General features: G+C 36.5%; 1 long non-coding RNA gene across 1 annotated transcript; it reads right to left on the reverse strand.

The window, feature by feature from the left end:
- Nucleotides 1–4,546: 4,546 nt before the first annotated feature.
- LOC145766102 (uncharacterized) lies at nt 4,547–5,657 on the reverse strand. Its single transcript, XR_014288688.1, has 2 exons — nt 5,527–5,657; nt 4,547–5,237 (listed from the first exon to the last, which is right to left on the reverse strand). It is a non-coding gene; the product is annotated as an uncharacterized LOC145766102 (long non-coding RNA).
- Nucleotides 5,658–17,015: the final 11,358 nt, after the last annotated feature.

Here is a 17,015-nt window from a genome sequence, read left to right on the forward strand (position 1 = left end):
GTTGGGGAGCTGGTATTGACACCCTGCGCATTGCCACCATTGCGCTAGTTTACGCTCCAGCAGAATACGGTGCACCTGTTTGGAGTCCCAGTGCCCACTGCTATCAAATTGACACTACCATAAATGACCTCTTGCGTATCGTGACTGGATGCCTGCGACATACACCATCGGACAATCTCCCTTTCCTTGCTGGCATTCAACCAGCTGAGTTTTGTCGCGAAGAAGCCATCCTGTCTCTTTCTCACCGCGCTATGAACCCCAACCACTTGCTCCACTCAAGTCTTTACGAGTCTGTATACGAGCAACCCTGACGACTGAAATTAAGACACTTATTTGTACAGGCCGCACAACTCTTGGTGAAAACTGCTGAAGACCAGTGTGGCTACCTGGGTAGACCACCAATGGAGCTTAGAGTAAAAGAAGAACTCCCCAAGACTACAAAGTTTCATCTCCGACACCATCCCCATCCAACCAGAATGCTTTTCCCAAGAGCCTGGCTGCGGCTCAACCGCCTGCGTACTGGCGTCGGACTATTTCGCTCCAACATGCACAAATAGGGAATGGCTCTATCCGCGATCTTTGAGTGTGGCAAGGAGGAACAAACCGCAGACCACACCATCTGCAACTGCGCCATTTACCATGCAAAAAATAGTGTGCGTGGTATGCGTCAACTGCGTAACAAATCTATTTAGTGGCTGCTCGACTCCTGCCAAAACATTCTAGACCAAGTTGCCGCCACTGCCCAAGGATGATAAAGGCAGAACCGCTCGACCGCTGGAGTGGCGAGGAAGGTTCACAAAAAAAAAGAAGATTTTTATCAGAATCCAATAATCCAACCCAACAATTCGGATCCGATAGGCTACTGTAGTTTATGAGTGCCTTCTGTAATAGTTGTTGTTAGACATCGCTATTTAACTGAAGTATTGCAAACTGATTGCAAAACTCTAACTGTTAGTCGAACTTCACATAATTTTATGTGCTGCCTTTTATTTTGTTTATACACTACAAACTATTCAACAACTTAAGCTATAGTAAACTGTCTTATTATCCATTGCACAAAACAAATGTTCAGGGCCGTTGACAGGATTTCTCGGGCCCGCTACCAATTTATTTTCGGGCCTTCTTCATCGACAATGTTATGAATATAAAGATTGTGTACAAACGTTTATTGATGTCGTTTAAGCATGGTCATTTAACAAATCTTGTGCAATTTTAAAATTTCTTGAACCGTAAAACTTACTATCTTTATCTACAAGTATTCCTTCCCGATTCCATTGATGTTTCACTGGTCATTCGAGGCTGACCAGAAGAGAATTTACAGCAAAGGTAGTGCCCAGCCAGCAAGCACATGGGCCCCACATGGGGACCTATATGGTCTGATGTACGGGCCCCATGTCAGCTGCCCATACGGGGCCCATACACGTTGTGTCCGCAGACATCACATTGAGCCAGTACGGGCTGCCCATATTCATTTATATGGGTTTCATGTGGGTTGCTCACATTCAACCCACGTAATAATGTGGGCTGCCCGTACTGGCTCATAAATCTGATATGGGCTGCCCATATGTAACCCATAAATCTAATATGGGCTGCCTATATGCAACCCAATAATCTAATATGGGCTGCCCATACGTAACCCATTAATCTAATATGGGCTGCCCATATGTAACCCATAAATCTAATATGGGTTGCCCATATGTAACCCATAAATCTAATATGGGCTGTCCATATGTAACCCATAAATCTAATATGAGCTGCCCATTTTGATTTGGGAAAGGTGTTTATGGGCCTTGTTCTAACATTTGCAGATTGCTGCTATCTGAAAAGAGGTTTTGATTTAATTTTTAGTTCAGAAATAGGAATAGCAATCTTCTTACCTGTGCCATTTCAGTTTTTGAGTTTGAACAAATATTAACCTGTTTATTTTGAAATTCGTGTTTCAGGTAATATTTGTGGTTAGGGAAATCACTATACTAAACTAGATTCTGATTTTACTGTTTGGTGGCTGAGTAGCTATTTTACCACCAGAAAGCTGAAGTGGGCCCGGTACCCAGAGGGGGCTCGGTACTTTACCATCTGAAGGCTGATATGGCTGTTTTAACCTCTGATGGCAATTCCTTTAGATGTGATTATATCAAGATCTTGATAATGTTTGAAGTCGCGGAGAATTTTTCAAACCCGGGCCCCTTAAATATTCCGGGCCCGGGTCCAAAAGTACCACCTAGACCACCCTGTCAACGCCCCTGCAAATGTTTTACTTTATCTTGTCACCTGACAAATGCTTAGCTGAGGCAGGGTTGTACAAAGCTTTTATTACGTCTGACAATAGAAGGGCTTTTGTTCATCGTAAATAATCTCTGTTTATCGTAAAAATGACAATTGACACCGATAGTAGTTTAATAAATCTTGTTATGATAACCTGCGTTGCGCTATAAACATCAGGCCTGGATATTCACTGCATGCCAATGGTTACTTGTTAATTTAACTCGCCATGTACTTGCTTTACATCTCGTCAACGGCAAAGACTTTGTTAAAAAATAAACAGCTTACTGGTAACTTTTCAACTGTCTTTAAACAAGTAGGCCTATTCTTTATACGCTTTAAGTAACATTTGCTAACTGTCTTCTGTAGCTGACTGTACCAGCTGCACAACAAAACTTTTTGCAAGTTAAAAACAAAACGCATGTTTAACGCGCTACAAACTACCGCCCTGGCAGTGTCGTGAGAATAAGGCAATCGCTGCGAGCCTTCGCATCCCCTTCTTTAGATATCCCTGAGCTGAGATTACGTAAAATCAAGGTAGGCTACTGTTACACATTAACTAAAGCAAACAAGAAATGTTGTTTAAATGTTGTTTAATGCTACGTCATTCGTTATTTCAACAAAAAATAGCCAACGAGCCTTCGTATGCTTTCGCACTAACATAAATGAACTGACCAGTTTCTTTCTCTCGGCCGCCTATTTTTCAGCAACAATGCTCTCCCAATTTATTACATTCTGGGTAGAGGTAGGGACAGTACGTTATTGGATTCACAACACCGCTGTTCCGGCAACATTTAAACAGTTGCCAATTTGACAGGTCAGTCGCCAATTTGACGTGTTTTTACGCTTTGCTACTGGCTCGCTTTTAACTAAAACCTTAAGTTAGGCTACTGCAAAACTAACTTTACTCATCTTATACAGTATAATCCAGTAAAAAGTCAGAAAATAATGTAATCCTTCTAGTGTTGTGGATAAGCTAATTTCGCTTAGTCAAAAGTAGATGTAGCTTCGCATCCCCATGATCTACAATCCTTAGTTGAGATAAAAAGTGTTTTAAACAATCAGCTTTAGTGGGAGTCAAACGAAGATCGTATGCTTGGAAAGTGAGCGCTTTATCCAGTGCGCTACTCTCCCAAGTATATTACAGTACATTTGTATATAGCCTATTTATATAATCATCATATTGTATTACAATATTTGTTGTCAGATTACTGGGGATTGGGATGGATTGTTTTATAACCCTGGATTACTTAACGAGAAAAACTTTGTGAAGTCCTTTGAATGTTTTAGAGCCTTTGAATATCCACAACCTGCATTAAAATATTGATTAAGTTGACTTTACGTGTGATTTTATTGAAATTACTGGTATATATAATCTGTAAAAGCTCAACAAGATAACAAGTCTACCTACAGTAGCCCATATGATATTAATGCAAAGATAAAGCAAGTTAATTTATCTAAATGGTCATCATTATCGTCATCAACCAATTTTGTCAATACAGGCCAGAAATAAATCCTCGTGTTGAGGATGTGATCTGTCTGTCTGTCTGTCAAGAGCGAAATCTTCCTCCACACCTCGTGGTCAGTTGTTTGGAGAAGTCCATGCAAGTTTACAACAAAGTATATTTTTTACATAAACGCAACAGAGCACAAAGCAAAAATAATGATCGCAGGTGGTGGTATTAAGATTTTATTATACAATACGCTTATTTTATGCGTGACGTTAGAAATGTCTTCTAACGACACCAGATGTAACATTATGTTTAGGATATTATCAAGAACCCAGACAGCAAAATCAGTCATTTTTACATTGATTCAATGTCTGCAGACATTGAATCAATGTAAAAAATGGCGGATTCTGTTGTCTGGGTTCTTGATAATATCCTAAACATAATGTTAGGCTACATCTGGTGTCGTTGAGCAATAAATCAAAAACTGATAACCTACTGCGACACAACATGCATGGAATTTCTTCACAATGTATGAAGTAGACTACAAATGTTCAATGTCCACAATTACGCGTAACAGTACCAGGAATGATGTGTAAATATTGCAGGATAGAGTTGGCTTTATGAAGCAGGTTAGTGTCATTTAAACCAAAAACAGAAAAGTTGAATAAATAGTTACTCTTTACATTTCTTGCAAGGGTGGTGAAATAGTGGATTGCAGAGCAGTAATGCTGGTTTCAAGCACTTTGATAGATTTTACTACTTTTTAATTCGTTATTGCAAATTCTTCACCACCTAAAAGCCTCTTCTGTGCAAAAAACGTAGTTATTCGTGTCATTTTAAATAATAAGCTTGATTCTACGGCTGCCACATGACCTCTTTTCTCATAAAAATGAGCTATCCTTTGACGACACTGAAAAATGTTCAGATGTCCTCTTTTTTGCACTTTTAATTTTCTTATAATTTCAACAGGATTTTATTTTTATGTGATTTTTCGGCGAAAGCTAAAGGTTAAGCAATACAAAAATGAAATAGCCTGTTTTTTGTGGCCTGTGACAAAAAGTATCCTTGTTTAAACAATGTTTAAAACTAAAATATCAGCTTTCCTGATAACCTACTGTAATGCTATTTGCAGAGTTCTTGTTCTACTTTTTTGCTGATGAAACGCAAAAATGACGGCGAAAAAAAAGCAAGTTAGAAACAAAAAGTAATATGCACAAATAGGTTACAGTAGCTTATAATTTTCATTAATTGGCTCGCTAGAAAATGTGACCTTTCAGGAACAGCAACATTTCAGCATGAGCATATCACAGAAATTTCAAATAGTTGCATCGCAACCTAAGTTACATTTGAATCACTTTAGAGTCTTTAGACCATAGACCTATCATAATTTAATAAAGCTTTTCATCCATTCATGATTATTGCCTCTACCGTCTGAGCACCTTCCACATCTCTTTGGTTCAGGTCTGAAGCGTAAGACGTTACGGCCTCATAAGGAGGTGGAGCAATGTCATCATATCTGTTGTTCTGTTATGAACAATAGGATCATTTTATTAACAACACTATTTTCAATAGGCTACAGATACTAGTTTTAGTATGTAGGTGAATAAAACCCATAATATCAACTAAAACAACCAAATCGAAATCATATACATTAGCCTCTGTAAAAACATTCAATATTTGAAATTTTAAAACAAAACTTGATATCAATTTTTGCAAAATTTGTCGTAGTTTTGTTTTTCTTGTATTTCTTTTTCATTCTTACCATCAGCAAATGGATTTCAACAACCTTTTTTTTTTTGAATCATTTAAATACCTGCGGTGACAGCACATCAGCATCATGTTGTCTGTTGGAGTTACTGTACATCCTACTGAAAGGAATACCTCTTTTGCTATTTGCTCGAAGTCGTAGACAAAGTATAATCACCAAAATTACATGCCAACCCAGCACGCCAACCCAAAAATCTGCACATGAATAAATGCACTATTTTCTTATATGTACAGCCAGTGGCTCCGAGAGGGGGGGGGAAGTCGGGCCAGTTTCCCCCCTAGCAAAACATTGTAAAGGAAAAACGAGTAGTTTTTTGCTTTTGCACTTTTGAGGGGGCCCAATTTTAGTACTAAAGTAAAAATGTACCAACTAAATAATCAACAAATTCTTAAATGAAGTGCGTAGTTCCAAGTATTTCTCAATCCTTGTAAATGTCACTCTCGATGCTTCTCATCAAGAACAAATCATTTTCGTGTTAAGGTAGGCGATGTTGAACAGCTTCAAGACGTAAAATCTGAAGCTGAAATGATTTCTGTATCACTGAACGGTTTCGATTGTATTGATAGTGTCAACTTGAAAACTGGTGCTGTTTTAGCTAAGCGGGAACTATTTTTGCTTGACAACTGAACCTTAACTTCAAAATCTGGGTTGGCTAGGCGTAGGATGTTGTATGCAACATAAGTTATCTGGGAAAGTTAAAGGTATCAGTCCAAGCACGATTAAAGAAAGTAAATCTTGTATATTTTTTTGTTTATGAATCATCATCATCATCATCAGTCATCATCTCCGCCTGCAGCAGATTGCGCATCAACATGAGTTATTTGCTTATTTTGAGCCAATTCGCCCAGTGTCGTCAAGTTGAGTCCGGTCCATGATTGAATGTTGTCTTGCCATCGTTTTGGTTGTCTGCCACGTTTTCTTTTTCCTTCTACTTTGCCTTCTGTGCAAACTTTGCTGATTCCGAATTGTGATCTTTTAGTGTGGCCGAACAGTTTTAAAACTTTTGATTTTATTAACTTATTGCTGCAATTGGATGTAATTTTGTCATAGTTAAAAGACCTTCTGTTTTCGTGTGGTCAAGTATAGCCTTTTGTTGGTCATGCTTCTCATGATGTGATTTTGAAGGTAGTGAGTTTTTTCTTTATTTGAGTTTTTTGTTTATGGATGTTGTTGCTTAAATCTAGTTGGATTTCATTATGTTGCCTGTAGACAGCGTTGTTCAAATGTCTTTTCGTTTTGAAGTAATTGATTATATCTGTAAGCTAGTGGCATCTTTAAAGTTATAGCCCAGTCAGAGGAAAAATTCTGAAAAATCTAAAGAAGCTGTCCTCTTGCAAAGAAAATTTACTTTGAGAGGGTAATCAAGGCGTGGTGCAGTCAAACCCAATGCTTTACATTACCCTTTTGCAATTGAAGACCAACAAGAGCTTGATCGGAAGCTGAGTCAATGCTAAAGTAGCCTACAACTAGCAGTTTTAAATTTGTGACTGCTTTGCATTATGTGGATTACGGTCCTAAACAAGATTCACTGATGAATTTAATGAAATTGAAAGAAGATGTAATCTAAGTAAGAGAAAGCTGAGAAGGGTAGGCTACTACTCGCAAGCTAAATATGCAGTGGCAATTATAAATTTAAAAGAAAACGGTTTTAGGACATAAATTTAACATTGACAGGAATTGACAGGAAATTTAAAAAGGACAGAACGCTTTTATAACTCCACTTAACTAGCTGAATCATTCGAAGGAAATGTATTCTACCGTGCATTGCAAAGCATTCGATGGTTGTTGGAATTGACAAATGTATCAACAAACTCAAACATATCGTCGATGAGTTTGAAGTTCCATGAAAATTTCATCGTATGTCTGTTGTGCAGTTGCGGGCATGTGGGACAAATTTAAACCATTTGTAAGCTACAACAAGGACATTTTTCAAGACATTTTGGATGAGTTGGTAGCCTACTTTTGACAGAAAGCCACACAGCAAACTTCAGCTGCAAACCAGAACGAACCACCCCATAATCTCTACACAAGAAATCATTGATTGCAACTTTCGAAAGGTTTTTCCAAATAGTTTTGTTATGATTTTTTCTGTGTTCCAGTAGCTACCTCCAACGGTTGCGCTTTGAGAACGTGGTTTTAGCTATTACTGAAATTAGTAAAGAATTGTTTGCGCTCCAGTAGGCCTATGAGTGACTCAAAACCGATTGAAAAGCCTAATTATACATGTTGGGCATCATTTCAGATGTCGCAAAATTTTATTATTTGATACTGTGATCCGTAACTTTGCATTGCAAAAAGTCCAGAAAGGGTTGAATTAAATTAGGGATGTCCAAAGTCCGGCCCGCGGGCCAACTCCGGCCAACGAGACGTTTTTGTATGGCCGCGCCTGTTGTTGTACAATGTGTTATTTTTGGCCTGCAGACACACAAAAATCTTATAAATTCAACTTGCAGTTTTCAGAAAAATTATTGTGGCTGTTGGCCGCGAACACTTTATTATCAAATCTGGTTCGCGTGGGAAAAAGTTTGGACACTCCTGAATTAAATGCTTGGTTGAACTATTTTCGTTGCTTGTAGGCCTATTGTGTGTTTACAAAGCTTTCTAGACAAAATAGTTAGCTTCAATGGCATTTTTGCTGCAAGTGTAATCCAGTGATTAAGTATTACATGATTTTTATTACATGATTAAGTATTACATGATTTTTACATTGAACGAAGTTCTTTTCATGTTGAGAAAAGTAGGCTAATTTCAGCTTAACACGAACATGCAACGCAATATTTGCTAAAAAATATTATGGGGCCCATTTTTCGTATTGTTTCCCAACCAGTGCTGACTTCTCTCGGAGGCCCTGTGTACAGCAGACAATAGCTTTAATTAATTCAGAAGAGAAGTCACTGTCATTTGTAGTGGACTGCTGTCACTACGTGACTTCTTTGCAAAGTCAAGAAAATGAAATATATGATTATATAACAAAATATAGAGAAATAAAACAAAGTAACTTCAGCGGGTTTAACATGATGTATTACATACACAAATATAACATAATCAAAAATAAACTTTAACGTTTTCGACACGTACGTGTGTCCTCATCAGGAATTACATATCTGCAATGTACATAAAATGAAAATTGTAAGGTAAATTTGACTTTGCACTATAACTGTAACTGTATACTAACGACACTCCAGACTGAAAAGCACAAACTGAACGAGTGACACAGGAACGATTACAAGTAAATTATACGGTAGAAAACAGATCACATGAGATGTAAACTACAGGCATTTGACAAATTTACTTGTAATCATTCCTGTGTCACTCGTTCAGTTTGTGCTTTTCAGTCTGGAGTGTCGTTAGTATACAGTTACAGTTATAGTGCAAAGTCAAATTTACCTTACACTTTTCATTTTATGTATAGTGCAGATATGTAATTCCTGATGAGGACACACGTACGTGTCGAAAACGTTAGATTTTATTTTTAATTATGTTATATTTGTGTATGTAATACATCATGTTAAACCCGCTGAAGTTACTTTGTTTTATTTCTCTATGGTTCAACACCCCTGGTTCAACAAAGCAAACTCTCTACCAAAGCTTTATCATAACAAAATATATAAAATATATGATTCTATTTGAATAATCCTAACTAAAGATAATCTGGCTGCCAGCTGATCGAAATCGATATTTAGCTGCTTATGATTGAACTGACTCGAGTGAAAATAAAGTCGTTTGCATTACGTTTTTACAAAGTCTGCTCTTGCATTCCTGACCAAAAAAACACGTTCGGTAATGATAAATAATATTTTTTTGTGAACATATCCCTTGAAGTTTACTTACACCATTTACTATACCAGTAGCTGATATCAGGATAAAAGTTGTCTGCCTTTGAGCAGCAGAAATTAGTGTTTTCTTTACAGCAATATTCTGAATCATCTGAAACGAAATGTAATTTTTTGACGTATAATAGTTAATTAAATATATTTTAGTATGTGTGCAATAGCAATTTTAACTATCTTACATAGCGTCTGGTAAGAGCCCCTTTTACCCATTGTAACAAGTGGAGTAGGGTTTTAACTCCCGGTTCATACCAAAGGGTTCAAATGTGGTGCATATTCCTTTTGTTTTTGCAAAGGTTGAAGCATCACTGAACGAGCATTTTTGCAAAGGTTGAGGTATCACTGGACTGGACGAGCATTTTTGCAAAGGTTGAGGTATCATTGGACAAGCTATATGTTTGCCACGTTGAGACATAACATCTTGCGTAGTATGTGAGGGAGGTGTAAAAAAATTATAGAGTTATTAGTTGCTGCGATAGGCAAATATATATATCATAATATAAGGCCATCCCGTTTCTTTCTCCACGAAAAACAAACTGGCCCTCGCTTATTAGATAACTTGGTTAACAAACATGCTCGTGCTCTTCAACTATCCTGCAACTATCCTGATAAAGTTATGAAAGATTTTTGCTTTTTACGAATTACATTTACAACTGCCACATTTTGCGTTTGGGTTTATATTATACGCAAATGTAACGGTAAAAAATATGATATTAGACTTTCCTCAACTTTAAAAGAAATTACCGTTGCAATAGTGTCTTGTGAATCCATAGGTGTCGCAAAATATTTGATCCTGCAATGCAACAGAGACAAGTAATTGCAATAAAAATAGATATTCTAAAGCAAGGGTCTCAAACTCAAGCTGCTCTGAGGGTAAAAGGAACACGTGTAAATTAACCCGAGGGCCGCAATACACAATAAGAAGTCAAAGAACAAAACAACACAGTTAAAACGCAATAAAAAAGGTAGTAAGAACACGCCAAGACGTTAGATCGCAAGAAAAGGTAGGAAGAACAAAGAGATGGAAAAACACTATACGAACACAAACGAAACAACGGATCTGAAGAGTAAAAATCTTGGCAATCAACTTTCAAAAGCGCGGAAAAAACTAAACCCTTAAAGAACTGACTTCAGCAAACACCAATGTTATTATTGGGATAAAGACACAATAAGTGAATAGACAATGTGATTGTGATGTAACAATACGAGTTTCTTGCAGCAATAAAATTCGCGTGACAGTATAGTGCTATAAAGTCGTATAAAGTTTAATGGGCATTTTCAGACATTTTGAGCAATTTTGGAGTGCATTTAATTTTTCTCAATCTGCAGAAAAAATGTGTGCTGCAATTGTTAATTATTTCAAAGTTTAAAAATGCATTGCGGGCCATACCAAAAGTCCTCGCGGGCCGCCTGTTTGAGACGCTTGCTAGAGAGGTAGAAATTAACATAAAAGTAAAAGCAATGCAACATGCAACCCATTGTTGCTTTTTCCGCACGAAGAAGCGCAATTCCTCTTGACACTAAAAAGGTTTTACTGTTGTCAATTAAGCTTCTTTCAAGCAGATCTGACTGACATTGGTAGTTTGTTTTGGTTTTTAATTTGCCAAGGCAATGAATGTTTTGTTTAAACAGGTATTCTTCTTACACGTTGAGTTACTTTTCAATATTTTCAGTATTTAAAAGCTTAGTTTAAATAAAACTTTATTGTTTAAACCACCAAAATATCTTCGGCTGTTGCAATAATAATGATATTGTAAGTCAAAAAGTTATAAAGGGCTGATGGAGTGATGGTAGGCTACTCATAAAACTTCGGGTGAACTTATAAAAGTAGCGAATACAAATTGCGATCATCTCTTTCCGGTCACCATGTGGCTATATTAGGATCAGCCAGTAAACCATTATAGCTCTGTAGGTTAAACGCCTAACTTTCTGTAAGAAGAAACCTCAATATCAAGCGGCGCTGGTTCGACTCTCGGGGTGTGCGCTTGAGCAACGCATTTCCGGGCTGCTTTCCATTCAGCGGCACCTAATGGATGGAATAATTCACAGACAACAATTTTTCGCCAACTGGAAATTTCGTTCTGCCATTCTCGGTAACCGGACCTGCATCAGTGTTCAAGGCCTCTACAACTACAAGTAAATGAATAATAAAACTATCAAGAATTACCTATCAAAGTTTTCCTCAATCCGAGGGTACTTATTCAAACTAAACCAAAAAACAAATATTTTGCTGAAACAAACTATTATGATTATCATGGAGCTATGCAGTTAGTAGTATAGCATTAAAGTTAGACTAGCTACTCACAGCGCTAACAACAGTATGTGTGAGGCATAAAAGAAAGAAGATTGCAAAAGATGAAGGTCGTTTCATCATAATAAAACTCTTTTCAGTCGATTTGGTGAAAGCAGTTTGAATATTACCAAAGAAGGTTTTTCAAACGCCCGTCAAGCAACTTCTTTATTTGACTTATTAAACCAGATGCTTAGGCTAATTTGGTAGGCCTACTGTTCTATTTTTTATAATTTTTGCAAAAGCTAGTGACAACCTAAATAAAGAAAGAAGAAATATGTTTACAACAATATACCTTAAAAATTTCACTGACACATCCAAAATTGCATCGATTGTAAAAAGACGTGCGTGTAGGTGTAGGCTACATGGCTACATATAGACCTATGTCAGATGCATATTTTTAAAAACACATATTCAAGATGAAATCAAATTTATTTTTTTGATTTGCAAATGGGTTTGGAAATAGATTACTTGCAATTTTGCGACCAAGCAATTAGTCAAACAAGAACGTTCCTGAATGCTGCCATACTAGTCAAGTTTTATAAATGACTAGATTTACAAGCTGAACATCTGCTTTGTCAAAACCGCATAGACTACTGTAGCGAGAAGTACAACTACAAAGTTCTGCAACTGGTTTGTTAGTAATTGTGGCGCACGTGGAAATCAGTTCGCTTTATTTTGTGGCTTTAAAAGTCACTTAAATTCTTATATATCTTCTCTCTAAGTCTAAGGATTCATTCCACACAACATAAGAAAGAACAATGGCTTTAACAATTTTTTTATGATATTGTTTGTTAACTCTTAGGTAACGGATGCACTTCATCAATTTAGTGTATTTTATTTAAAGGCGTCTGAGCTGTAATCAGTACAACATCTTTCAATTTGAACTGATTTGGGTCGAAAAAAAAATTTTTTTTCTGCCATTTCAGCTATATCATTAATAAATACTACTTAGAGAAGTTTAAAGGCATAAACTTACTATACGGCCAAATACTAATTTCTTTAGATCCTTTTAGGCCTACAAACATTAGTTTACACAGCAAAGTGAAGGTATTTACAGTAAAATTGACACTGAATAAGCCGGTTATGACAATAAAGTTTCTGTAGATTAACTGAGTAAACGTCATAGTCTATTTGTGAACACTACAAAGTATCGTGTCTCTTCAAAAAAATATTTTCCCAGGCTATCTGTGGACCTATACGCTGATGAATCTTAATGCTCGATCATAGTTTCCATTAGATCAACTAAGAAAAATGAGTCACTTATATGTAGGCTTAATCACATGTCTCATAATTGTTGCTACAAGTTGTGATACATTTGCATATCCGGCCACAACGTAGTTGTAGTTCTAATACAATAAACAGGTTTACAAAACTTAACTTGATCAAAAGGGACGGAGAATAATAGATAGCCGGCACATAAATTCATAGGGAAATGAAAGTATCTCACGCAGTGAACACTTTTATTCGTAGTAAAGTAGACGCTAATGTCTCTTAACGTCTGTTCCCGGTTTCTTGATCTTATTGAAATTGGACACTGGAACACTTAGCAATTCCATTTTGAAGATTTAGTTGCATCTGGAATGATGTTCATGTGAACTGCATCATACTGCAGTTGACGTAGGCTAAGTAGGAAATAAAAAAATAACCGACGCGTGGCAACTATCTGACAACAGTGTATGGTCATACATTGCCTACGTCACTGGTAGGCTACTAGTAGGCTAATGCTCTAAACCAGTGGTTCTCAACCTTTTAACAGTGGGGGACCGGCAAAATTTTAAAAAAATGTTCACGGACTGGCAACCAAAGATCGTAGTGAATAGAATGAATATTTGTAACGTTTAGTTATCTAAAGTTGTCGTTGCGAACCATAATGCAAGGTTTCAGCATTATGATTTGTATTCAGGACAAAAATTGGAATAAAACGGCAATCAAATCAACTCAAACAGAAAATTGTCAATCAATTTGCATACAAAATCAATGTCAGTGGAAAATTTCCTACTGTTACGCTGCCGGTAGCCTATGTGAGGAAGACGAGATATCAAAGAAGTTTCTAAAACACGTAGCTCTGTTTCGGCATCCAGGCGATTTCTTTGCTTTGTTATTAAAGCTAGATATGAAAAAGAATTGTCGTAGTTGAAACAATTACCATCAATTCGATGGCACGAATTCGTTTGCAAGAGATATCCAAAACTGTTACAATGATGTTTTTCAAATCTTAACTGCAAAGTAGAATCACAACATATTGTAATTCAATCAGACTTTCTTTATCATGAAGATTAAGGTTGCATGTGTTGACATCATTCATCGATGCATGGATTGTTTATCCAAAAGTTTCTATGTCGAGGATTTTCATGTTACGCAAAATGATCGTCAAAATTGTTAACCAACTCTTTCAAGTGTTGACTCACAATGCTCAGCACCTCTTTTTACTTTTTTCACCACTCCATTTTACCAGCATTTTTCACAGCAAATCGGCTTGTCTTCATTCTATTCCGAAGCGCAATTTTCCGCATAGTCTTTGAAAAACAAGATCTTTGCTTTCTCAAACTCCGGTTTTGACAAATTTCCATTGTAGGCCTGACTATCCCGATACTTCAAATTTATCTAATTTTAAGTTTTCGTCTCCAACAACTTCAAAATTTTTCAAAATTAAGGATAAAATTCCCCATTTGGTTATGTATTTCTGCGTTTCAATACTTTTTGAAAACTATGCGCAACTTGTCACAAAAACATTATCAACGGCACAAAATTAGATCACCAAAAAGTTCACCTTTATTATCAAACAATTTTACGTGGAGATATGTCAGTTTTACAGCTGTGCATATTTCACAGTGCAATCACAATTTTAAAATATGTTAATGACTTCACATTAAAATAAGCTCTGCAGAAAGTAAGATCTTCTGCGGACCGGCAAAATAATTACACGGACCGGCACCGGTCCGCGGACCGGCGGTTGAGAACCACTGCTCTAAACGACTTTTGTTTGCTCAAAATAAAGTAAATTTATAACTTTTTTTAAGCACCCCTGGCCCTTCTATAAGTTTAGAACTTTCGTTTTATTTCAAAAACTTTCGATTGACATAGCTCATGTTAGCCTTCACATAAAAAAACTATTTTTTAAACTTGTGCCTCATGACATGATTGCCATTTACTATAGGCTACTTATGAAAAAAATTTCTTACACAGTAAAATTAATAAGGTGACTGATAAAATAAGGTTCTTGAAATCTTGATTTTACTGTTCTTACTATGTGTGTAATTTTTTGTAACATTACAAAGGTTTTGAAGCAAACTAAGTAGCCTCGCCTTTCAAAATTTGGCCCTAATGGAAACATCACAGAATTTAACTTGGATGTCTGGAGTTGTAAAACGGAATGTAAGGTGGAGGTGATAAATGAAAGGTGAAAGAAAGTTTATTGAAGCTTTTAGAAGAGAAGTGAGAAGTCACTGTCATTTGTAGTGGACTGCTATAACTACATGACTTTTTTGCAAAGTCAATAAAATAAGATATATGATTAAGTAGGGCCATTTTTATTTTGATCTAAAAGATAATTTTTTTGACTTTATTTTTTATCAAATTTTAACTCTATTTTGTCCTATCGAAATTGCTTATTTGTAGAGGCCACAGCTCTTCCTTGAATTGATACCAGTTACCCAAACATAATATTTTGTCGATTTCAGACCCAAACGTGTTCAATAAAAAGGGGTTGTTTAATAAAACTTTGCCTTGATTGCGATGCTTGTTGTCACTCCAATCCAGCTTGATGGCGTTTACTTTTCCTGTGGCTTTCAATAAAATACTTTTTATCGCACTTCACTGTAAAGTCGCAAAAATTGCACCTTAAATCAACGGTGTACGGTCGTTTGGTCGACAGACATTTGGTCGACAGGACGTTGGGTCGACAGAACGATTCATTTTAGGGTTAGGGTTAGGGTTAGAGTTAAGGTTAGGTTAGGGTTAAGGTTAGTTAACTAACCCTAACCCTAAAATGAATTGTTCTGTCGACCTAACGTCCTGTCGACCAAACGTCCTGTCGACCAAATGTCTGTCGACCAAATGACCGGGTACCAAATCAATTAAATCACCCGCGGGAATTGCATTAAATTCATCAGAAAAATCTGTCTAACTTTTACTGAAGACGATTTAGCTCGCTTAGGCATTTTTGTATTACAGAATGTCAGTAGGCTATTCCTAAAATCCAAACTGTTGATCTTCGAAAAGACCACGGTTGTAAAGAGGAAGTACTTTATAAGAATTATTTAAATAAGTAGCAATGAATAAACAATGGACAATTTGCAAAAAGTTACTTCTGATTCAAGGGCATTGTGACATATTTCCTGCTTTTATGGGTTAATATGATTTAATTGTGTGGCAGTTCTTGATTTACAATGCTTCCATGAGGATTTTGACAAAAATTACTCTCAAGAAACACAAAAAGTTTGTCAAAATTAATAATTTGACAAATTTTAACTTTATTGTCAATTTTTTGACTTTATTTTGACCTATAAACTTCTTAGAAACAGTCTCCTTAACGCAAGTTAAGCAAGTTTCTCAAATGTTTAGATTTGTCCATATTTTGTTGCGATATAGTGTATTACTCTTTCGGATTTCTTTTAGAAATATTTTTCTTATAGGCTTGAAAAGGGCTGCATGATTAGCTGAAAACGTTAGCGTATTGTTTTTATTATGTTTAATGTAGTGTGGTTGCTGGGTTACGTTTGTTTATGGTTTAAAAAAGTTACCTCTCTACCCAAATTGTATGTTTATTGTGTTCTTCTCGCCGTGTCAATTATTTTGTACTCGTGCGTTGTTGATCAAAATAAAACAGTTTTACACCGTTATTAATAAAATATATGATTCTACTTGAATTATCTTAACTAAAGCTACTAGCTAATCGAAATCGCTTTGTAGCAGTTTATGATCGACCTGACTCATGTAAAAATAAAGTCTGCTCTTGCATTCCTGACAATAATAACAGGCTGAGTTTGTTAGTAACCCCACCACCATTCTTCCATGAAGGTATTCGACGGTTATTTTTGTGGAAAGAAAAGAGCCGCCAGCATGGCCACCCAGCAGCTTACCGTTGTGGTTTACTTGAAGCATTTAAGCATTTGCTTAATTAAACGGTGCAGTGTAGCCTACATTTACTATTTTCCATTGTTAAATATGGTCGTTATGCATAAGGTATGACTTAATGTTTGGCTGTTTTGATGTCGCAATACAAAATAAACCAATCAACCATACAATCACTGGGTCCAACTGAACTACTGTATAACCGATTCCACTGCAAAACTAAGGAGCTTTTTTTCTATACGGTGGATATCTGGATAGAGAATGTCGAGTACCAAAGCTACAGAATGTTCAAATTCTTCACTTCCTGGAGAAACAATTAACTGGTGATTAACCAAAGA

This window comes from Aplidium turbinatum, chromosome 3, assembly GCF_918807975.1.
Source record: "Aplidium turbinatum chromosome 3, kaAplTurb1.1, whole genome shotgun sequence".
NCBI classification, from domain to species: domain Eukaryota; kingdom Metazoa; phylum Chordata; class Ascidiacea; order Aplousobranchia; family Polyclinidae; genus Aplidium; species Aplidium turbinatum.